This window comes from Sus scrofa, chromosome 4 (assembly GCF_054392235.1).
Source record: "Sus scrofa isolate SSC_HxYL_T2T_F1_AM1 chromosome 4, Sscrofa_HxYL_maternal_Yorkshire_Landrace_v2.0, whole genome shotgun sequence".
NCBI lineage: Eukaryota > Metazoa > Chordata > Mammalia > Artiodactyla > Suidae > Sus > Sus scrofa.
In genome coordinates, this window is record NC_139386.1 from 34,221,974 (window position 1) to 34,247,133 (window position 25,160).

The 25,160-nt window shown below is 42.7% G+C and overlaps 2 protein-coding genes across 17 annotated transcripts in view; one reads left to right on the forward strand and one right to left on the reverse strand.

Annotated features, from left to right (window-relative positions):
* The window catches only part of ATP6V1C1 (ATPase H+ transporting V1 subunit C1), a 192,925-nt gene extending 178,258 nt beyond the window's left edge, over positions 1-14,667 (reverse strand). Inside the window, exon 1 of one of the 2 annotated variants that reach the window (XM_085020420.1) lies at positions 13,926-14,667. The gene's annotated coding sequence lies outside the window, so the exon portion shown is untranslated. The remainder of the gene's footprint in view (positions 1-13,925) is intronic. The other variant, XM_085020422.1, reaches the window with a different exon arrangement.
* Positions 13,956-25,160, forward strand: part of AZIN1 (antizyme inhibitor 1) — a 35,574-nt gene continuing 24,369 nt past the window's right edge. For 14 of the 15 annotated variants that reach the window (XM_085020589.1, XM_085020592.1, XM_085020583.1 and 11 more), the window contains exons 1-2: positions 13,956-14,303; positions 19,015-19,152. The gene's annotated coding sequence lies outside the window, so the exon portion shown is untranslated. 15 annotated transcript variants of the gene reach the window in all.

A 25,160-nucleotide genomic window follows, 5' to 3' on the forward strand; every position in this document is an offset into this window, starting at 1 on the left:
AAAAAGAACAAGCTTGGGGAGTTCCCATTGCGGCGCAGTGGAAATGAATCCGACTAGTATCCATGAGGATGCAGGTTTGGTCCCTGGCCTTGCTCAGTGGGTTGGGGATCCGGTGTTGCTGTGAGATGCGGTGTAGGCTGCAGAACAGGCTCAGATCCCACATTGCTGTGGCTATGGCATAGGCCAGTGGCTACAATTCCAATTCGAACCCTAGCCTGGGAACTTCCAAATGCTGCAGGTGGGGCCCTAAAAAAAAAAAAAAAAAAAAAAAAAGAACAAGTTTGGCACAACCACATGGACAATGAGAGAATTCCTTCTATGCCACATGAGAGCTTGGGTATCTAGCCATGCCTACAGATGAAGCTGTCACCTCCCTGTGTTTTAAAGTCTGGACATTTCTGATACTTTTATGTCAGCATAGATCTACCTCAGAGGCCTTGGGTGGTTGCAGGGTTCCTGAAAATTGGCAGTGATTTTGTAAAGCAAATCAGTTGCTACTCATATTTTAACATGTGGTTGGAATATCTTTTTTTTTTTTTCAGGGCTGCATGTGTGGCATATGGAAGCTCCCAGACTAGGGGTCTAGTCAGAGCTACAGCTGCTGGCCTAAGCTACAGCCACAGCAACGCAGGATCCAAGCCACATCTGCGACCTACACCACAGCTCACGGCAATGCTTCATCCTTAACCTACCAAGCAAGGCCAGGGATCAAACCCACATCTTCAGTCAGGTTGTTACTGCTGAGCCACAATGGGAACTCCTGGAATATCTAAAAACAAACAAACAAACAAAAACAAGTTTGGCTTTGGTAACTGACCTTTAAAACTAAAAGATAAAGCTTTTTGGGAATTACGAAAAGTTGTTTTTCTGGTCATAGTACACCCTTTGCCTGTGATACTCAGCCTATGTCAATGTTGGTATAATTATAAATGATGCCAAACTATGTTTTCTAGCAAGTATTAATTACAAGAGAAGTATGTCTGCAATGGCACTGTCTTGTGAGTCATTTCTCTGTACTTTTTTACTTCTGTCTGGAGTATATTTGTTGAGAAGTTCCTTTTGATTAGTTATGCTTTGGAAGCCAGCACACAGTGCCGCCACTTAAGCATGGGACCATTAGTCTATTACTTTTAGTAAATGTATCAACTGAGAAAAAAAATAACAAAGGCCCAGAAAGACCTGTGATGTCAAGTTTAGTAACAGTGGAAGAGGCTTCCTGGGATCTAAACAGACATTGGACTTTAGCTGGGCAGCTATGGATAGTAGAATTTGAGTAGGCAATAAAACAACAGTTCAAAGTCCCAGAGGCAGACACTAGCATGGATCACTCAAGGGCCCACAGGCAAACCCGCCAGATGAAGCAGAAGGTTAGTGTGGAGATTAGAAGGCTGGCTCCCAAGGGTGGGGCTGGGTTCTGGAGAGCCTTATAAGTCAGCAAAGGAGTCAAAACATGATGTGTAAGAAATGAATTTTCATTATGGGTTTTTACCAATGGAAGGACAGATGAAAACAGCATTTAAGAAAGACCAGTGTGAGAAATATCCATGATTAGTGGATCAGGATAGGAAAAATTGGGCTTGCCATAGACTTTGCAACTATCCTAACATGATGTTGTATAGGATTGGACTAGAGAAGAGGAAAAAAAAAATTTTCAGAATAATACCAGGAATTCCCGTCGTGGGTCAGTGGGTAACAAATCCGACTAGGAACCATGAGGTTGTGGGTTCGATCCCTGGCCTTGCTCAGTGGGTTAAGGATCCAGCATTGCTGTGAGCTGTGGTGTAGGTCACAGACGCGGCTCAGATCCCGAGTTGCTATGGCTGTGGTGTAGGCCAGCAGCTGCAGCTCCAATTAGAGCCCTAGCCTGGGAACCTCCATATGCCGCAGGAGCAGCCCTAAAAAGACACAAAGACAATAAATAAATAAATAATTACCTCATGTTTTTTAAGAGAAAAATAATACCAAACAGAACTTGTTTTATACATAGGAGAGATAAAGAAGAGAAGGGATTATACAAATTTTTGAAAATCTGAACTTACCTGAGAGTTATATCACGTATGCTCAAGGGAGACCTGCAAGAAGAGGATCAGGTTGGAGGAAGGAGTGGACAGTGATGAATTTAGTTTGGGACCTAGACTCAATTGACTCTTACAGCTAAGTGAGACTTCGCATATAGCCACAGGGAACAAGTAAGTATTATGCTTTATAGATAAAGAAATCTTGGGAGTTCCTGTTGTGGTTCAGCAGTAACAAATCCAACCAGTATCCATGAGGACATGGGTTCCATCTCTGGCCTCTCTCAATGGGTTAAGGACCCAGTGTAGGTCCCAGATGCGACTCCGATTCTGTGTTGCTGTGGTGTAGGCCAGCAGCTACAGCTCCGATTCAAACCCTAGACTGGGAACTTCCATATTCTTTGGGTGTGGCCCTAAAACAAAAAAAAGAAAAAGAAATCATGAGTTTGAGATAACACAGGACATCCTAGAAAAGAGGCAGGTGGCCATTCATAGCTGCATTGTAATGACAGAACAAAACCAATTCTGGGGTCATAGGAATAGTCCTGTCAAACAGTTCTGTAGGAATGGATGCATTATCCAAGAGAGAGGAAACAGTGAGAAGAGGAAAAGAGTAAAGACGTAGGAAGAGACAGCAGAGAATTGGATCAAGAGGCAGACAAGAGATAGGAATTTTGCCTTTGCTATTTGTTAGCTACAGGAACTTGACAATTTACTGACCTTCTCTGGGCCTCAGACTGCACTCATATCAAGGCTTGACAGGGTGGGATTCTGGTGTGGGTGGGGTATCTGCTTCCAAGCTCACTCACATGGCCTCTGGTCCCTGGCTGTTGGCTACAGACATTGGTATTTTACCAGGTAAGCGTCTCCATAAGGACACTTACAACATGGCAGATGGCTTCTCTCTGAAAGTGAGTGAATGACGGAGGGCACTTAATATGAAGCAAGCCCATTCTTCCTGGAACATAATCTTATCACTTTTGGCAAATTCTACTTGTTAGAAACAAGCCAATAAGTATAGTCCACATTCAAGGAGAAAGAGTTACACAAGGATGTGAATATAGGAGGCCATTTTAGAGCCTGCCTGCCAGGATTATCTGATAGTTACAGGCTTAGACACTCATACTCATTCCTTTACTTTTGTAGCCAGTTCACCTAAATTGGCAATGCAATAACTACTGAATCCACTGAGCTGGGCACAGGCACAGGTGAGGCACAAAGAAGGCAAAAACCGCAAATCATTGCATTTGGAGTGGATAAGCAATGAGATCAGCTGTATAACACAGGAAACTGTATCTAGTCACTTGAGATGGAACATGATGGAAGATAATGTGAGAAAAAGAATGTATATATATGTGTGTGACTGGGTCGCTTTGCTGTACAGTAGAAAATGACAGAACACTGTAAATCAAATATAACAGAAAAAATAAAATCCTACCAAAAAAAAAAAAAAAAAAAAGTAACTCTAGATATTACTAAAAGTCTCCTGGCATCATCCCTGTTGAGAGCCACTGGTTTCATCCAGTGCCTGGAAAATATATATATTTTTTTTTCTTCTTAGGGCCACACTCACAGCACATGGAGGTTCCTAGGCTAGGGGTTGAATCAGAGGTACAGAGGTACCACAGCCACAGCAACACAGGATCCAAGCCGCATCTTCAACCTACACCAGAGCTCATGGCAACGCCAGAGCCTTAACCCACTGAGTGAGGCTGGGGACTGACCCACAACCTCATGGTTCCTAGTCAGATTCATTTCCACTGTGCCACAATGGGAATTCCTTTTTTTTTTAAATATGCTTAATTAATGTTCACCATTATTATTATTGGTCACTGAAATCTAGTCTCCTTAGATGGTCTCTGGCCCATGTTCATATCTTGCCAACCCCACCACCTAAGAATTATTTCTACTTCTAGTTTCCTATGTACTAGGAGGACTCTGATTCAAGGTATGTAGAATTATGGTACTGTCAAGAGCTGATAATACCTAGAAATGTGTCTACTCTGCCACACTGAACAGATAGACCCAGCCCTCTGAAAATGTCACAAACAAAAGAGAACTGTGGGAAGGATGGAATTGAGAGAGGAGTTAACCTGAGGCAATCTGGGGCTAAAAAGAGAATGGAGGTCAATGCTGAAAGGGCTCAAGAGCTCTAGGAAGATGGTACCATTCAACCACTGCAATAACACATGAAAAGAAATAATTATATATAGTCCTATCAACATGGGGCTCACAACTCCTTGACTGTAGACCTGTTCTGAGATGAAGTGTGTTTATGGATATAAAAATGCCTAGCCTATGACCTGGCACATTATAGGCTCTCAATAAAGATCATCTAAAACAAACAAACCAACACCAAGGCAAAAACCAAATTTACCTAGAGGGAAAAGTCATAGAAATTTCCAGAGAGCAAATTATGCTTACATTGATTCTTAAAGAGTAAACATGAATTTATCAGGGGACAAGATGGCCAAGTTAGAATGATTATAATTGGGACTGAGGTGTTCTATGTACTGAGTGGAGTGGAGTGGAGTGGAGTCCTATTCTATTCTATTCTATTCTATTCTATTCTGTTCATTTTATTGTTGGCTGCCTCTACAGAATGTGGAAGTTCTTAGGCCAGGGATCAAACCCAAGCCACTGCAGGGACAACACTGGATCCTTAACCTGCTGAGCCACAAGGGAACTCTCTCATGTACTGATTTTAAAGCTGAGTAGAACTGTGTTAGGCATTAAGAAAATATTTCCTAATTTGAAAATCTCCAATGTTATAAAAACGTGAAATAGGAGTTCCCATCATGGCTCAGCAGTAATGAATCTGAGGATGCGGATTTGATCCCTGGCCTCTCTCAGTGGTTAAGGATCCGACAGTGCCATGAACTGTGGTGTAAATCACAGATTGGGCTTGAATCTTGTGTTGCTGCAGCTGTAGTTGTGGTGTAGGTTGGCAGCTGTAGCTCTGATTCAACCCCTAGCCTAGGAACTTCCATATGACTTGGGTGCGGCCCTAAAAAAAGCAAAAAACAAACAAACAAAACAAAACAAAAAAGTGAACATTGAGCAATTTACAGAATTTTTTTTTTTTTGCATTTTATTGCCATACCTGCAGCATATGGAAGTTCCTGGGCTAGGGCATGAATCCGAGATGCAGCTGCCAGCCTACACCACAGCCACAGAAAAGCCAGATCTGAGCTGCATCTGTGACCAATGCCATGCCTTGCAGCAATGCCAGATCCTTAAGCCACTGAGAGAGGCAAGGGATTGAACCTACATCCTCATGGATACTAGCTGAGTTCTTAACCCACTGAGCCACAATGGGAACTCCAACCCAGGATTCTATCATTTGATTTCAAATACACCTTTTGAAATCCTAATATTTTAACCCAGTCTTCAGATATTGATATCCATTTTACTAAATTAAATTAGCATTCCTAAGTTTCATCTGTTTTCTAAATTTTTTTGCTTTTTTTTTTTTTTTTTTTTTTTTTTTTTGCTTTTTAGGGCTGCACCTGTAGCATATGGAAGTTCCCAAGTCATATCAGAGCTGCAGCTGCCAGCCACAGCCACAGCAATGCAGGATCCGAGCTTCGTTTGCGACTTACACCACAGCTCACAGCTCACAGCAACACAGGATCCCCAACCCACTGAGTGAGGCCAGGGACGGAACCCACATCCTTATGGATACTAGTCGGATTCACTTCTGCTGCACCACAACAGGAACTCCAACCTAAAAAAATATATATTTTTTTGTCTTTTTGCCATTTTCTTGGGCCGCTCCTGCAGCATATGGAGGTTCCCAGGCTAGAGGTCTAATCCGAGCTGTAGCCACCAGCCTACATCAGAGCCACAGCAACGTGGGATCCGAGCCGCATCTGCAACCTACACCACAGCTCATGGCAATGCCAGATCCTGAACCCACTGAGCAAGGCCAGGGATCAAACCTGCAACCTCATGGTTCCTAGTCGGATTTGTTAACCACTGAGCCATGACGGGAACTCCTAAAAATATTTTTATGAGCACAATGATCAACTAAAAGCTTGCATGAAACAATTCAGAAATTTCTTTTAAGATAACAATCTAGAATGCACCTAGGAAAAAACACAAAGACTATTCTCTCACTTTCAAAGCTATTATCCTATAAAGCTGAAATTCTAGTTTTATATTTCATTGTTGATTTTATGGATTCTGTGAGCTTTGTAGGCCCCCATAGTTGACCCACAGTCTAGGACCTTCTTGCTTTCTTCTTCTATACATTCAGTATTCTGGATACTCAGGATTATGAGGATGGCTGAACTTCACATAAGCTGGTTTGACAGCTGACCAAAGTGGCAAAAATGACAGAATGTTAAGGAACTTTTCCAAGGGCTTCTCTCCTCATGACTAGGGCCTTTACTGCAGAATAGGCAATCCCATATTCTTCCCTGCAAGTCTGTGTTACTCTCTGGGGCTGTCTTACTGTCCAGGCTTTGGCCTAATCTAATCTGACTCCTCCGACCCCGGTGTAAGCAACCAGAGGGCAGAACAAGTATTTAGAATAATATTGATTTTGCTTTTCTGACAATTGATCTCCGACAACTAAGAGGTTTGGCTCATCATTTTAATATGGTATTACCAACCATATGTTGGATCCCAATGCTTGATCGTCATGTAACTCAGCTGCCAGTGGATACAGTGCCTGGGAAGTAAGAGGCATGCCACAACACAGACCCTCTGTGTTGAGTCATCTCCCACTCAAGGGCTGTTGCTGGCAGCTGGATATTTTATTTAGGAATCAAAACGCTGTTAAGCACTATTGTTTTTGTGTACAAAGAACAATGACCAAAACTGTTTTTTTTTTTTTTTTTAAGGCAGTCTTGATGTTGTACTATTACAGTATTCCTCATTTTCTATTCCTTCACTTTCGTTGAAAAGCAAACACTCTTTTCTTGGTAATTAGGCACATAAGTACACATAGACACCCTAGTTTTTCTGGGGCAGTTCATTTCCATTTTCATGACTATCATTTAAAATTTTTAAAATATATATTATTCATTCTTCTCAAATTAGACATGGGCATTTTCATTTCTTTTTTTCTCCCCCACTGTAGCCTATGGCTTTCCCTGGGGAGGAGGAAGAATCAACAATGGCCAATCACAGCTACAAAGTATCCTACTTTTAGTATGAACAAGCAAAGCATTATAAAGAAATAGAATTTCTTCATTGTTAATATGTAATCATCATATTTAAAGGTAAAATAATGCTAAATTTTGCTGTTTTTGTTTTTTTTTTTCCTTAGGGCCGCACCCTTGGCATATGGAGGTTCCCAGGATAGGGGTCAAATCAGTGCTACGGCTGCCCGCCACAGACACAGCCACGCCAGATTCAAGCCACGTCTGTGACCTACACCACAGCTCACGACAACACTGGATCCCCAACCCACTGAGTGAGGCCAGGGATCGAACCCACAACCTCATGGTTCCTAATCGGATTCATTTCTGCCGTGCCATGACGAGAACTCCAAATTTTGCTTTTTTAAAAAAAATAATATTTAATGAGTATGTTTGTTTGACTTTTATTTTTTGGTTAAGTAAGGAAAGTGTCTAAGAGGTCCCACTTCTCCAACATCCTCCCAGGGCAGATGTCCCCTCTGTATCTCTGAGGGAGTCCAGTGAGACAACCTATAGCACTGCCTATTACTACATTGTTACAAAGTAATTAGAGGTCTATGTGTAAGGCGCCCTTCTGGGTTTTCCATCAGATTAGAAAAAATAAGAATCAAAATCCCTGCCATAAAGAAGTAGAATACCACTGTACAACTATAAATGGAATAAAATTCATTGAGGAAAAAATACTTTGTTCACAAAATTCAGACAATAATTACAATAACATCAGACAAAAATGAAAAGGGCCATAGAAAGGCACAAACCAAGACTCATGGAAAGTCAAGGGGAGAAATGAGATAGCATGTTTTGCCAACGGAACCCATGGTTACTAGTTCTGCTGTCTGCACTGATTGCAGTTTCTCTTGTCTACTTGTAGAGCTTGACACAGCCTATAGACCAGCCCAAGAGGCAATGTAGTTGAGGGGCCTGAAGTTGGGTCTTGGGCATTTAGACATATTGGATATAAATCTGGACCTTCTCTTTTTTACCTGGGTGACCTCGCTAAACTTCTGTTTTGACTATACTGTACTTCCTACTATACTTACTACAGAAGTAGTAACTTCCTATACTTCTGTTTTTTTCATTTGTAAAATGGGCATGGTAAGACCTATCTGATATGCTTATTGAAGGATTAAATAATAATATAAGGGGCTGTAACATAGTATCTGGCACTTGGTGCATAAAAAAATCGTACATTTTGCTTTTACTTTTTAAAAAATGTTTCCCTCTGTTTGTTTTCCAGTACATCTCTAAAATTTTTTTTTCTTTTTTGACCACACCTGAAGTATATGGAAATCCCCCAGGCCAGGGATTGAATTCCAGCCACAGCAGCAACCTATGCCACAGCTGCAGTAATGCTGGATCCTTAAACCACTGTGCCAGGCTGGGGATCAAACCCTTGCCTCAGCAGAGACAGCACCTAATCCTTCACCTGTTGTACCACAGCTGGAATTCTGATCTCTAACATTTTTATTATTCCTAATAATATGGTATTTTCTAGACCTTCTCACTTTTTTTTTTTTTTTTTTTTTTTTGCACCTGCAACACGTGAAAATACCCGGGCTAGGGATAGAACTTGCTCCACAGCAGCAACCCAAGCCACAGCAAAGATAAGACCAGATCCTTAACCTGATGCACCACCAGGGAACTCCTAGACCTCCTCACCTTTATGGTTATCCTCTTCCAGACTATCTGGTTTTTATTATCCAGTACATGTGCTAGAACTTTACAGCAATAAAACTGTCCCTCAAAACAGAAAATCTACAGTTGGGGTCTGACCAAAATAGTAAACCAAATTGCTACCTCCCTTCTGACTTGTACTTCTGTTAATGCATTAATTCATTGAATGTCCACGATTACTGCATTCAAGTTGTTTTGGTTTGGTTTTCCTTTTAAGCAATTCCACGCATCTTTATTGATTCATGGCAAGCCTGTGGCCATCTACCTTCCCTGGTACTATTTAGATAATGAACAATCATACCGCTCCCGTCCTATACTTGCACAATTGATTTTTTGAACTTAAATGAAGACCTTTTCCTTTCTTTCTCTTGTGTAGGCCTGGATTCTTGGTTGCAAGCTAGCCGGTGCTAACTTAAGACAGATGAATGTCTCTGTTGTTCTAACTAAAGAGTAAGAAAAACGGACAACCGAGTGCTGACTCTGCCTTCTTCATAGTAAGTAGCGGCTTCACTTTCTCATGCAGATTTCTCCCGGGACCCTCTGCCAGCAGCTCCTGACTCATGGTGCCATAATTTGGGCTGTAGGTGAAATGATTCCCCCATCTCATCCTCCCTCCAACAAACACGCTTCCATTGCTTTTGAGCTGCTGCTGCTCCCAACACAGAGTGAGAAGCTGTCAACCCTAAAATAGGTTACTGTGACCTGGGAAGCCAAGGTTGAGAAGATGGCAATTCCCAGCAGAACTCAGGGTGCGGCAGGGAAGATGTTCTCCCAAACGAACAAAGAATATGCTTTCTAAAAGAAATGAAGGTGACTTAGAATAAGCCAAGTAAGGCCAAGATAACATGAAGGTTTTCAAACTTACTGTTACAGATGGTTGAATGACACAAAAAGATTTTTGTGAAATCAAGTAATTTTTCTATTTTAGTAAAGAAAGAATTAATCCTTTATTATCTCTACTGTATGAGCTTTTCCCCTTTTAGTTAATATTAAGTAAAGCAAATTTGATATGTTTATAAGAGAATTTGTAAAATTTTAGATTAAATGACAAAGTCATCTAAAATTCCTCATTAAATAGTGGCCCATACTTACTTTTATTAACCATCATTTAGGTGTTCACATGATATCACTGAAACTAGGGTATTTATTTTTAAAAAAGAGCAAATCATAATTCAAGAACAGATTTCAGAAATCCTATTTTCTATGCCCTTAACCAAAAAGTTTAGATTTTCCAGGCAATCCTTTTGAGATAGAGAGAATACAAGCCTATCTCAGCCATGTATTATCCAACAAACAAAACACTTACCAGATCATGCCTGACAGCAAAGTAAAAATGAGATTAATTTTCCAAGGATTTCCTAACTTGCAAGGATTAGAGGAAGATATGAGGGTGGAAAACTCATAGGTCACATCCATTGACATTTAATTTGTAAAACTGGATTATTGCTTTGCCCTCTTACATAGGTTTCAAAACAGTCCTCACAACAGTGAGTGATTTGTTATTTCTGAAAGTATTAAAAGACTTGCTTATCCAAGAAGCCATCCAAATCATCTGGAAGAGGTAAAATGCTGACCCATATCTAATGACATACTCAGCTAGTAAAATGAAAATAGAAAAAAATTCTTTTCCCTTACGTGTATCTAGGCTCTATCACCCTTTGCTTGCCACGTATGACGTCTTATAGTTCAAATTATCCTGTGGACAAAGATATGGGTGATGAGCATGAGTGACTTTAAGTCAGTGCTGGAATGCAGGGCACCTGGACTAGAATGCCACATAACCCTACTGACCTGATCCCTAAATTCTGTGGGAAAAAAAATTAATAAAAAGTCTTCCTCCAAATTAAGTGATTCCTGATCTGAGGTGAAGATCAACTTAGGTAAAGGAATTGTAACTCTAAAGGATTATAATAACAGATTCTTAGCAAATAAAGGATAGCATCTTATAGCAGATCTGTTCAAAGAGAGCATGGTTTATAATCTGAACTATGTGCTCAGCAAAGAAATTTGGAAACGCTAATTTTCACTAGTCCATAAAAGTCATAGCACCAGATTCTCGATAAGCAAGTTAGCTTTTTAGATTATCAGTGCACAAAAAGATGTGGTGGACAAGTGAAATATCATAACATTTTATTTTCACTTTTTAAGAGCTGAACCTTCGGCATATGGAAGTTCCTGGGCTAGGGGTCCCATCAGAGCTGCACCTAAGGCCTATGCCACCAGTCACAGCCACAATGAATCAGAGCTGCATTTGCAAGCTACACAGCAGCTGAAGCAAGGCTGGATCCTTAACCCACTGAGCAAGGCCAGGGATCAAAGCCACATCCTCATGGAAACGACATCGGATTCTTAACCTGCTGAGCCACAGTGGGAACTCCCATAAAGCTTTTTTTTTTTGTTGTCTTTTTAGGGCTGCACCTGTGGCATATGGAGGCTAGGGGTTGAACTGGAGCTGCAACTGCCGGCCCATGCCACAGCCACAGCAATGCTAGATCTGAACCTTGTCTGAAATCTACACCACAGCTCACAGCAACTCAGGATCCTTTACCCAGAGTGAGGGCAGTGATTGAACCTTCGTCCTCACAGATGTTAGTCAGATTCATTTCCACTGAGCCACAAAGGGAACTCCTCCCATAAAGGTTTTTTGTTTGTTTGTTTTTTGTTTTTGTCTTTTTGCCATTTCTTGGGCCGCTCCCGGGGCATATGGAGGTTCCCAGGCTAGGGGTCGAATTGGAGCTTTGGCCGCCGTCCTACGCCAGAGCCACAGCAACTTGGGATCTAAGCCGCACACCACAACTCATGGCAACGCCAGATCCTTAACCCACTGAGCGAGGCCAGGGATTGAACCTGCAACCTCATGGTTCCCAGTCGGATTCGTTAACCACTGAGCCACGACGGGAACTCCTCCCATAAAGTTTTAAAATTGAAATTTTTTTGGTGGGGGGGTACCCACAGCATGTGGAAGTTCCACAGCTAGGGACTGAATCTGACCCACAGCTGTGACGTATCAGCTGCAGCAACACCTGATCTTTAACCCACTGTGCCACAGCGGGAACTCCCAAACTTTCTATTTTCAATCCCACTGATGCTAGAGTAATCTTTTAAAAATATCTTTGATTATATCATGTCTCTGATCAAAAGGTTCCAGAATGAAGTCCAAGGTCTGATCCCTTCTTAATCTCATCTTTTATTTATTTTTTTAGGGCCACATCTGTGGCATATGGAGGGGCATATGGAGGTTCCCAGGTTAAAAGTCCAGTCAGAGCTACAGCTGCCAGCCTAGGCCACAGCCAGCAGGATCCCATCCGCATCTGTGACCTACACCACATCTCACCGCAACACCAGATCCTTAACCCACTAGGCCAGGGATCAAACTCACAACTTCATGGTTCCTAGTCGGATTCATTTCCGCTGGGCCAGGACAGGAACTTCAACCTCATCCTTCTTAATCTCACCTTTTCAATCTCATTTGCAACCATACCCCACAGCTGGAACCAGAAAACTCACTCACAGTTCTCTGAATTGGCCCATTTCTGGGCCTTCTCTCATGTATTTCCCTTGTGGAATGTCTGCTCTCAAAATCTGGCTCTATCTTTCCCCAGCAGCCTTCCTCTTAGCTGCAATCATTTCCTCCTTCCACTAGGTTCCATGCAGCATTTTATCTATTTATCTGTCAACAATTTAGTTATTTTATGTAGTTGTCTTATTTCCCCTGCTAGACTATAAAGCAAGATTTCAAGTGGTGTATTCATTTCTAGCCTTCCTCTCTCCACCAGGGGGTCTAGTAAAGTGCTGTGTTTATAAATGTTCTGAGGCGAAAGAATTTTTAACGAATGAAAATCAAGAGCCAGCAGAGCGAAACACGGAAATATGAAATCAGGAACAGAGTCCACAGCTCCTGATTTTTACGTATTACTTTCATCCCAGAGCCCATATTTCAGCGTTGCTACCTTTCCACTCAGGAATGCTCTCTCTTCCTTTGTATCTGATGATTTATTAAGCAACCACAGTGCCACTCAAAAAGTAGAGACGGTGGGAAGTACAAAAAGAAAAAAGTCAGGATCTTCATCTCAACTTGATTTTGGAGGGATGTCAATACATATTTCATTTGTGCCCTTAAATCTGAATTGCAAGGCGTTAGTCAGGGTTTCCGATCAGCAGGGCGAAGACATTTTTTAAAAGATGAGAATAAATTAAAAGCTATGTTATGTCCTCCTAGGTTCGCCAGTAAAGTAAGTTTGTTATGGAGTAGTAAAATTAAAAGCACCGCGAAACGAGACTTAAGGGATTAATGTGCTCTTGTAAATCAGCAATGCCCTCTCCAACACTGGTCCTTCATTAATGACTTAATGAATGACTGCATCAACTCTTTAAAAAAGAAAGGCATAAAAGCCACACTCCTTTAAAAAAAAAAATTCCTACTGCACCACACTGCAACAAGCGAGCACCGGGGACATTTCCACGCGGTCACGAGCCTCTGCAACCACCCGAACACTGGGCAAAGCCGTCCTGGCCACTAGGAACTCGCTTCCAAAAAGGAGCGCCGCATCCCGCGGGGGCTGGAGCTTCACCCTGGAGAGGCAGTTCTCAGGCACAGCCTACTAAGCCCCACAATGCGGATCGCTCTCAAAGGGGGAGGCTCGGGGATGGCTCACACAGGCCTCCCTTTCACCCTCACCAGGCAGTGCACGCGGCGCACTCGAGAAGTCCCAGAGTGCGCTCGGCGCTGCGGCCGCTGGACGCAGCTCCCAAAGCGCCCGGGCCCAACTCAGGCGTAAACGTAGGCGCCCAAGGGGTGGGGGCGCGGGTGATGCAGCACTCGGGGATAACCTCTTCCTTTCTCCCCCGCCCGCCCACGACAGCGCCGCAGGCGTTCCACGGGTTGGGAAGCTGCAGAGGGCGAGAAGCGCTTGGAGGTCCGCACCTGCACCGCGGGGTCGCGGTCGCCCCGCCCCGCCCCCTTTTGCTCCCTCCGCGCCTTCCCCCTTTCTCTTCCGCCCCCTCCCTTCTCTCGAGGCCGCTTCTCCGCTCCGCCCCGCTCACGCCGCAGCCCGGCCGGCTGTGACATCACTAGACCCCGCCCCCTTACCATAAATACTGGCGTCTGCGGTACCGCCTTCCCACACACTCAGGCTCTTCGCTTGGCTGTGGTGTTTCTTTTTTCTCGCCTATTCTGCTTCTTCTCATTCTTTCTCGCTCTTCTGCTTTGCGGTGTGACGAGGCCGAATCCTCTCCGCACCCAGCCGCCGTTTTCCTTCTGCCCGCGCTGTTGTATTTCTCTCTTTCGGCCGCCGCCGCCACTGCTACACAGCTGGTGTCGGTGCCGCGCTTTTCCCCCGACGTCGTCCCCGCAGCCTATGGCCCAGGCCGCCTTGGGTATTTCTGCTCAAGGTAACCACATCCCTCTTTAAAAATTCCGCCGAAAAAGAGAAGACGCTTTACCCGACTCTTTGGGCCGTTATCTCACGTGAGTACCGACTGGAGGGGCGCGGGCGGGGCCGGGGCGCTGGGCTGGCCTCGGGCAGCTGCCGGGTGCTTTGGGCTGGGCCCCGCCGCCGGGCCAGCGTCTCCGCAGCGCTCCGCGGCCGGCCGCCTCGAACATGGCGGACGGCGGCGTGTGTGGCGGCTGCCGGTGCCTCCGCGGCGGCTGCGGCGCGGCGGGCTGGGGCGGCGGGCACGCCTCGAGGCCTTTGGGCGGACGCCGAACCGGGGCCGAGCCCAAGCCGCCGCTGTTGGGGCAAGGGGGCGTGTGCCTGTGGGGGCGCGCGCGGGGGTCTCGCCCCCGGGGGTCGGCGTCGCCTCCCGGCGGCGTGCGGCCCCCACCCCGCTCCCGTGGTGCATTGCTGTTTCCGGGGAGGGGGCCGGGCACAGCCCGGAGGGGCCTGGGTCCCGCCGCCCGGCCCCGAACGGCGCCGCGCCTTCGCCTTTGGCAGCCCGGCGGTCGGCACGACCGGCTGCAACCGCCGCGGCCTTAGGTTATGAATGGAGCGGGGCGGGCCCGGCGCCGGCCTCCTATGACAGCTGCCGGAGGAGGACGGGTTCTCGAGGGTGCGGGGAGTGCGGCCCCCCTCTGCTGGAGGAAAGCTGACGCCGCCTGGGGCCCGGCGGCGGGGAAGCCCCGGTGTCAGGTAGCGAGCGCGAGAGGCCTTTGGCCCCTTCTGGAAGCCTCGGGGCTGCCGCTCCGCCCCCCTGCGGCGCTCTTGATTGGGCCGAGTCGCCTTCACTCACCCCAGCCACCTCCTGGAGCCCTAGGATTAGTCACCATGGCTTCGTTTTCTTGTCCGCGCCACGGTTCCTGGGCAGAGAGAGGGAGAGCGGTAGGCTTGGGTGCCTTATCAAGTACTGTTTTAGCAGTTAGTGGTGGTGTCGTGTTTTAACTCAACCCAATGTAAATCCTGAACGTTTGTTTCTTAGGCTAAGCTGCTAGTTAACGGAAGCCTTGAGACGGTCGGGGACATAGTTTTCAACCCCTAATGTTTCAGGAGATTTAACTGGATTTTGTGGTTGCGTCGTGGTTACATTTTAAGGTGTGTCCCGTTGTGTTTTCACGGTTGAGCCCCCAGCTTGAATGGGAACCTGAGGAGTCTTAAGAGAGAAGCTGATGATCAGGAAAAGTTAATGGAGACAAGCCTGGCAGAAATCCTGCTAAAGATTGCAGGGCAAGGCCCTGATGATCTTTTGATTACTTTTGCAAATGTAGGTGAGTGCAGGTTCTGAAGGCAAGTAAGCCCTGAGGAGTTTACATTAAGTAGAAGAGATAGGCTACTGATGATTTTAGGTGATAGTACGATCCCTAATCGTGTAATCAGCGCCATTACTCTTGCCGCCCAGGTTTAACTTAACAATTTTTCAAACTAAAGAGGCAAAAGATTGTACCCTCACGTAGAGTCAGTTAACAATTAACACTTTGCTTTATTTGTCATTGAACTATCTAGCCATCAGTCCATCTTACTTTGTATTTCAAAGTAAGTTGGGGACACCAGAAAGAACCCTTCACCCTTCCAGCTTGAGTATGCACATATCATTAAAGAGAATTTCAATATTAAGTATTCTTTTTAAGTAATTGTTTCAGTAAAATTCACATAACAGCAGAATGCTCAAATCTTAAATGTACCATTTGGTTTTTGACAAATACAGCTGTGTAATCCAAACCTCTATCAAGATGTAGAACATTTTCACCCAACCCAGAAAGTTCTTTTTTCCCCTCAAACTCCATCCCTCTCTACCCATTGAGAGAGGCAAGCATGATTCTGATTGTTTATTAAAAAAAAAAAAAAAACCTCAATTCTAGTTCTCCCTGTGCTATTTGACAAGATGTAGCAAGGCATTTTCTTCAATTAAGGAATTTGGTTGCAGTGTTGTATCTGATCCAGTAATATAAACACCATTCTAAATGAGAATACTTTCTTTCCCTAGAGCTCCTTTTTTCCAAATTTTCATTTACCCTCTCATGATTTATCTTTTTTGTTTTTTTGTTTTTTTTGGTCTTTTAGACCACACCTAAGGCATATGGAAGTACCCAGGCTAGGGGTCAAATTGGAGTTGCAGCTGTCAGCCTAATCCACAGCCACAGTAACAGGGAGATCCGAGCTGTTTCTTCAACCTACACTGCAGCTTGCAGCAATGCTGGATCCTTTAACCGACTGAGCAAGGCTAGGGATTGAACCTGCGTCCTGTCCTCATGGATATATTAGTCAAATTCTTAACCTACTGAACCATAACAGGAACTCCACTCATGGTTTATCTTAACTATACGAATGGACATTCTATTTATTCTGTATGTAAAAGGCTTTGTTAGCCCCCCTCTCCTTTCTTTCTTTCTTTCTTTCTTTTTTTTTTTTAAATGATGGCATTCGGAAGTTCCCCGGGCCAGGGATTAAATCCCAGCTGTGACCTAGCCAGATAATTTTAACCCACTTGCATCGGGCTGGGGGGTCAGACCTGGTGCCTCTGCAGTCAGGTTCTTAACCCACTGTGCCACAGCAGGAATTCCTGATACTGCTTTTATTTACATTGAAATGTACCTTTTAGGATTGTGGCTCGTTGGATTAAGAATCCGACTAGTATCCATGAAGATGGGGGTTCAAACTGGCCTTGCTCAGTGGATTAAGAATTGGAAATTGCTGAAAACTGCGGTGTAGGTCACAGATGTGGCTTGGATCTGGTGTTGCTGTGGCTCTGGCATAGGTCTTGGATGTAGGTCTGATTTGACCCCAGCCCAGGAACTTCCATGTGCTGCAGGTGAGGCTGTTAAAAAAAGAAAGGTTCCTTTCCAAGTTGATTTCGTTCTGTTGTCTTTTTTGTTAGGTGGAAGTGTTTGAGAGATCCCGAAGAATGTTCTTGAATGTCTGAAGTTGAATGGCTTTAACATTTCATAACACTGCAGTTGGGTGGCGTTAAACAGAAAAAGAACTATGGATATATGGGGTTTATGTGTGTGAAAATGTCTCAGCCAGGATAATTATCCTATTCCTTAGGGTAATTGAGAATAAACTCTATCCAGCATGAGTCGGCTTTTAATTTATTTTTAAGACTACCTGGGTGTGGAACCTTTGTTTTGGAATACTTAGCTGGAATCTAATGTAATGTTACATGTTGGCATGGTTCTTCCCTCATTTTCCATAAGGTGTCATTAAGCATGTGAGCAGATACCCCAAATTGAAACAACATTTTCCCTCTCTCAAGGGTGCTCCATCCTAGTTGAGATGAGAGATATGCTTAAGATGTGCCTAGAGTGCTTTGAAATCTCAGATTCTTAAAATTACTAACTTTCATCATTTTTTTTTTTTCCTGGTCTCCTTACCACCCGTCTTCTAGCAAATATTGTTAGGTTGTATTACTTTAAAAGTAGCAATCATTGAATTACAAATAGAAGTAAAGATGTAGTGGTTTAGTTTAGAGGTGATAAATCTGTCCAATCAAACAGTAATAGGTAAAAACCATTTCTAAAATTTGCTTTGCAGAGTTCCCATCACGGCGCAGTGGAAACAATCCCACTAGGAACAATGAGGTTGCAGATTCGATCCCTGGCCTCACTCAGTGTGTTAAAGGATCTGGCGTTGCTTTGAGCTGTGGTGTAGGTCGCAGATGCGGCTTGGATCTGGTGTTGCTGTGGCTCTGGCGTAGGTCAGCAGCTACAGCTCTGATTGGACCCCTAGCCTGGGAACCTCCATATGCCTCGGGTGTGGCCCTGAAAAAGACAAAAACAACAACAAAAAAAAACAAAAAACCGTACCATTTTGTGCCAAGCATGTTCACATTCATATGTTGTTCCTAGTTACAGTAGAGTGACTTAGATCTGGTAGGTATGAGGAGGAGGTAAACCATAGGTGGTTGTATTAGCTAAGTCACAACATGTTTTTTTATCTTTTTAATTTTTTTAGGGCCGCACCTACGGCATATGGAAGTTCCCATGCTAGGGGTCGGAGCTGCAACTGCTGGCCTTCACCGCAGCCACACTGGATCCTTAACCTACTGAGTGGGCCGAGGATTTAACCCACATCCAGATAATATTCAGGTCCTTAGCCCACTGAGCCACAATAGGAACTCCAAAATGTTTTCCTTACCTTCTTAAAATGTCATAGGATTTTATACTTGAGCAGAGAAAAACTTGAAATTGGGAGAGTAAAACAAGTATTCTGGATCATTTCAGACTACTGGATCATGCTAGAGTATTTTACATTTGCAGCCTTGCATACATACCAAGTTGGTGAGGGTACTTGGACACTTTTGAGTTTTAGGCCACTTAGAAATTTGGGTTTTAGAGCACAAATACAAATAAAAACGAAATTAGATGAAAGCTGGAAACTGAGTAGGAAGATGAGAGCAACTTGGTAAAATGACCATGACCTCAAATTATGTGAATTTTGTATTCTTAGCAGATTGGAAGTGCTTATTACCACATAAGGTACTTATCAAGTACTTCTTGGTACTTTGATAAAAATCCTTTGAAAACGTCATTTCATTTAATGTGACCCTTTTTTGGCCACACCCACAGCATGTGGAAGTTCTCAGGCCAGGGGTAATCTGAGCCAGGAACTCCTATGTAATGTGATTTTAATGAAACACTTTTAAAACTGAAACTTCTTCCCATAGTTAATTTTTGTGAATTTAACCTTGAAGCACAAGCTAACATTTTTAAACATAGTACTTAATATCACTACTTTTTTTTCCTTTAGGGCGAACTTTCTGACCAAGTATACAACTACCCAGAGGGCCTAGGAGAAGTGCTGTATAGAGAGCAGTTTGACTTCAACGCTGAGCCACCTTGGGAACCTAGCTGATGATAGGGGGGTTCCATCTCCTAACTTGTCCATGTAAGTATTTTCATATTTCACAAGAGTGGTGGAGGGTCTTGTAAAATAGAAGTAAAGGAAAGTTCTTGTTGCTCAGTCTTTTTCAGAACTTATATTTACCACTTAAAAGTGCAGTGACCCTTAAAGTTGATTCAGTTGTGTGCATTGTTTAGTAGTGACTAGATCACTGTATTACTGTACTTAAGTACATACTGTGGGCTAAGTTTTAGGAAATCTTACTAGTCCAGATTTAAGTTGGGGAGGATTTGGGTTTTTTTAAATTAAATGTGGACAGTAGTTTATCACATTATTGAATCACATCATTTAATTTGGTGGATTGAAAAAAAGACATTTTTAATTTTTTTTTTTTTTTTTTTGTCTTTTTAGGGCTGCACCCACAGCATATGGAGGTTCCCAGGCTAGGGGTCAAATCGGAGCTGTAGCAGCTGGCCTATGCCACAGCCACACAGGATCCGAGCCATGTCTGTGACCTACATCACAACTCACGGCAGCGCTGGATCCTCAACCCAATGAGGCCAGGGATTGAACCTGCGTCCTCATGGATGCTAGTCAGATTGATTTCCACTGAGCCACCAAAAAAGACATTTTGAAAAAGAGCAGAAGGTTCTGTTTCCCATTCCACTTACTGAAGCTGTATCCCAGAGCATGGGATATAGGAGGTGACTCTAGCTATGAGCATCTTGACAGATACAATGTTATTTCTAGAGTTTATATTCTTTTTCACAAAATGACTTTGTATAATACTTACCTGGTGGAAAAAACTGGTTGTTTTTAGAGGACTTGCTGAGAGATGATAGATGTTGTCTCCCAACATCCTGCCTTTCCCAAGAGATTTTCAAGGATAGTTTCTTACTATACCTGATTTTTTTTGCTTTTTAGGGCCACACCCGAGGCATATGGAAGTTCCCAGGCTAGGGGTCAAATTGGAGCTATAGCTGCCGCCCTACACCGCAGGATCTGAACCATGTCTTAGACCTAACCACAGCTCATGGCAATGCCAGATCCTCAACCCTCTGAGTGAGGTCAGAGATCGAACCTGCATCATTGTGAATCTTAGGTTCCTTAACAGCTGAGCCACGGAGGGAACTCCTCTTTTGAGTGTTTTAATTGCCCTTTGTTAATGCACTGTGGTCTTTTGAACAGTAGCATTAGCATCACCTAGATAGACTTGACTTTCAGCCCCCACTCAAACCTGAATCAGAAATCTGCATTTTAGCCAAGTATATTATATGCATATTCAAGAAAAGTAAAGTTACCACCAGTTCAGTGCTAAACCAGTTTCTCTTAATTTTTGCTAGTTATCTATTCTGTTTCTAGCATATCTGATTTTCTTCCACGTTGGCTTGGAGATTTAAAGCTTTTCTGGGTGGGGTGTATTTGAGTCCATAGTGGGGACTGGATTCTTTGATGAAGATTTAAGAGCAAACTGCAAGACCTTATTAAAGAATAGGCTTCTTTATTTCAAGTCTCTTTAATAGAAACAACTTTGCATTATGTTTATTTCTGTTAGCGTTTCCTCTTAGCCTTGAGAAATAAGAATCATTGATAAATGATTCTGCCAAATCAGGGAAAGTCTTCTTTTTCTTTTTAGGGCTGCACCTACAACACATGTAAGTTTCCAGACTAGGGGTCAAAATCAGAGCTGCAGCTGCTGGCCTATGCCACAGCAACACTGGATCCAAGCCGGGTCTGTGACCTACACTGCAGCACATAGCCATGCTGGATCCTTAATCCACTGAGCAGTGCCAGGGATCTAACCCCCATCCCTCATGGATACTAGTGTGTTACTGCTGAGCCACAACAGAAACAGTCCATTTAGGATAATGAATGTATTTTAGAACACAAAAAGTCTATAGTTTCCCCCTCTTTTTTTGTGTGTGGAGTGTAGTGTGGATGGGCACAGATAGAAAATGTGGGTTCTGGCAATCAAAGTGACTGACTGACTTACTATACCCAGGTATAATGTGTATTATGTTAAATGAAACTTTATTTCTTGGTGCTTTGCTATAAAGCTATAGCCACAATCCCTTATTCATATAATTCCAAAATCTGAAAGTTAAAAATTTTTATAGCTTCCTTGATGTGACTTAACTTGATTTGGGAACAAAACGTTGACCTGAATCTAAGTTGATTTGAGGCTATTTTTATTTTGACTTATCCCATTTAGTGTTAATATTCCTAAATTTTGCTGCAGAAATATTCTGGACATGTTGACTCATGCCTCCTGGAAGGTGTTATATAATATGTTTAAAGTATGTGTTCCAAACTGCCATTCTAAAATCTTGAGAAATTTTTAATTCAGTAAGATATCTGGCCCCAAGATTTTCTGGATTAGAATTGGTAAAGATGGCAAGAGAGTCTGCATTTCAGAAATGTGCATTTCAGACAGCAATAGGAGTTTATGATACTAGACATTTGAAATCCTATTTAGAAAATTGGAAATCACTGACAGGACTTAAACATGCTAGTCTTCATGGAAAATACTTGACACATAGCGTTGCAAGATGTGTGGTTACATGAACTCTATTTGAACTGGGTTACACTCCATTACTCCAATAGGATTTCTGTGCAGGTAGTCTAAACTCTAGGATTTGGCTTCATTTATATCAAGCAACCACCTGAATTTTTTGCTTTTTAGGGCCACACCTGTGGCATATGGAGGTTCCCAAGCTAGGGGTCAAATCAGAGCTATAGCTGGTGACCTATATCATAGCTCACTGGATCCTTAACCCACTGAGCAAGGCTAGAGATCGAACTTGCATTGTCATGGATGCTAGTCACAATCATTAACTACTGAGCCATGATTGGTGGTTATCTTAATTTTGAGATAGTTCATTTCATTATCTGGAAACTTTGTAAGTTGCTTACATAGTAAGGTTTTTTTTTTTTTTTTTTTCTTTTGAATATATTGTGTGGTATAATGTGTGAGCACTGTAAAAGTATCTTAAATGCTTAAGCTAATAATAGATTAAAGACTATTCCAGAAGAACAGAAGCCAGCTATTTTTTGTTGGCAGATCTGGTGAAGCCATTGAATAATCATTAGCATATACCTTTTAATGTTTTGTATCTAAGAATGGGAAATTGGTTTGTTTAAACAGACTCTAAAAATTTTAATATTCTTGTTAATATTTACATGTGCTTTAAAAAGGGCCTGCTTTACCTAGATTTGAATTGCTTTAAGGAAATAAAATATTCTTTATGAATTTACATGGTGACATTCCTTCATGTTTCACTGTTAATTGAATAGAAAAGGTAGGTTTTTGGGTCATTGTGGAGAAATGTCTAAGTTTTGGTAAAGATTCTGTGATGCAAGCAAATTTGGCAGATCTTTTATTAATGGTTGTTGGTGCTCTTTGACCATGAAGATGAATAAAACAATCATGGAAATACACAGATTTAGAGACCAGTTTTTAAAGTATGTGTATGCATAGTGATGGTGATGCTTCATCACTTGTGTAAAGTAGCAAAAATCATTTCATATAAACCCAATGGGAATAATAGCATGTTAATGGATTAAAGGGGCCCTAGGAAACATAGTATTTATTCTTTAGGTAAATGTAGACTCTTTCCTGGGAGGGCCAAATAGATTGGAAAGCAGTGTAGATCCTTTTTTTTTTTTTTTTTTTTTTTGGTCTTTTTAGGGCCGAACCCGAGGCACATGGAGGTTCCCAAGCTAGGGGTCAAATGGGAACTACAGCCGCCCAGTCTGTGACCTACACCACAGCTCATGGCAATGCCAGATCCTTAACCTGCTGAGCGAGACCAGGGATCAAACCCCATCCTCATGGGTACTAGTTGGGTTCATTAACCACTGAGCCATGACGGGAACTGCATTGTAGACCATGGGATAAAGTGGTTCTTACATTGATTACAGAAGGTTGTAGAACTGAGAAAATTAATAGTCAATACCAATCTGTGTTCCATTATACTCCCCTTCTTTGGTTTTATTTCAGAGTTTTTGAGTTTGGGTACTTCATTGCCTTCAAAAAAGCATTTGGAGATGTATCTTATGTAAACTAAAATCTAGGTAAATGGTCAGCTACTGTTTTAGGCTGGCAAGCATAAAGAGGCTGTTAATATAAGTAAAATGCTCTCACATGCTGGTAAGGCCTAGAAAACAGATACTCCTGTCCTTTGTTTCCACTCCAGGGTCATCCATGCACACTTAAGCAATTTGTCGCAAGCTAACAGATTTGGTCCTTTTCTACAACCCAGTGAATAATGTGGACAACATTATGTCAGGAATGGAAAATATTTGTTCAGCAAACTGAGTTGGAAAGATTATTAGGTTGTTGAAGTTCAGCCTGTCCAGGCCATATTCAGCCACCATGAGGTGTTAAATACCTGTAACTGGGTGACTTGGAACAGGAGCCAAGATGATAAACCTTTTGGAATGCTCTGCTCTATGCTTTTTGCATTTTGTTCACTATCTTAAGTACACATTTTCATTTCTCTGGAATTTACTTGGTGTACAATTTTGTTCCCTTTTGTTCTTTCTCCTCAGAGTTACTTGGGGGTATCACGTTTTTTTGTGTTTTTATTTTTATTATTATTTTTTGTCTTTTTGCTTCTTCTGGGGCCACTCCCACGGCATATGGAGGTTCCCAGGCTAGGGGTCAAATCGGAGCTGTAGCTGCTGGCCTACACCACAGCCACACCAACTCGGGATCCGAGCCGCATCTGCCACCTACCCCACAGCTCACGGCAACGCCAGATCCTTAACCCACTGAGCAAGGCCAGGGATTGAACATGCGTCCTCATGGTTCCTAGTCACATTTGTTAACCACTGAGCCACGGCGGGAACTCCTTTTGTGTTTTTAATCTGTGATGTGTGTGGACTTGATCTTAAGAAGTTTAAAATTTTCTTAAAAAACAGCATCCTATAGAGCTACTCTGTTCAGTCCAGGTAGCTACCAGCCACGTAGCTATATACACTTAAAGAATTAAAACTAAATAAAATAAAAAATTCAGTTCCTTAGTTGCTTGAGACACATTTTGAGTATTTGGAAACTATATGCTGCTAATGGCTATTGTTTTGGACAAACAAAAAACATTTCAGTCATGAAGTTCCTGTTGGACAGCCTCACTCACTCTAGGATAATTGTTACTGTGAATGTGAGTAGTAGTAGCCATGTTAATCTTAAAATATCGATAAGAATCGTAAGAATTATATTCTCTTCAGATTTGTCTAGTAAAAACTTCCTTAACTGTAAGAGTTTTTCAGTTTTATATATATTTTTTTTTCTCTTTTTTTTTCTTTTTTTTGGTCTTTTCTAAAGCTGCACCTGCAGCACATGGAGGTTCCCAGGCTAGGGGTCTAATCGGAGCTGTAGCCGCCAACCTACGCCAAAGCCACAGCAGTGCCAGATCTGAGCTGCATCTGGGACCTACACCATAGCTCTTAGCAATGCTGGATCCTTAACCCACTGAGCGAGGCCAGGGGTCGAACCCGCAACCTCCTGGTTCCTCAGATTTCGTTAACCACTGAGCCATGATGGGAACTCCCCAGTTTTATATTCTAGTTGAATTCTTTAGTAGTCCGGCATGTTTTTAGGATCCAACTCCCAGCTATGACTTTATGTGCTATACAGGCTGAAATTAATTTAGGTTTATGTTGAATATATGAACTTTAGATTATTTTTTATCTAATTTGTGTTTTTACTACAAAGATCCCTCTGCCTAGGTTATGAAGAGCTGCTAAATAAGTATGGTATTTTCTTAGCTCATCCTCTAGGTAAAACATGATTGGCATGTTACATTTAGCATGACCCAAAGTAGATTAAGATTAACCTATCCTAGTATGTTCAACATGGACACTATAACAGAATAAATAAATAATACTCAAATTTGTTAATCTTGAATTGATGAAGAGCTCCAGCAGGTAATTTTTTTTTTTTTTTTTCAAAAACAAAAAAAGTTGGAAAATGAGCAGAAGGCTTGCAAACAACTTTTCACTAACAACCCAGCAGTTTCTAGGTCCCAGGTATGTGGCCCTAGACTACTGCT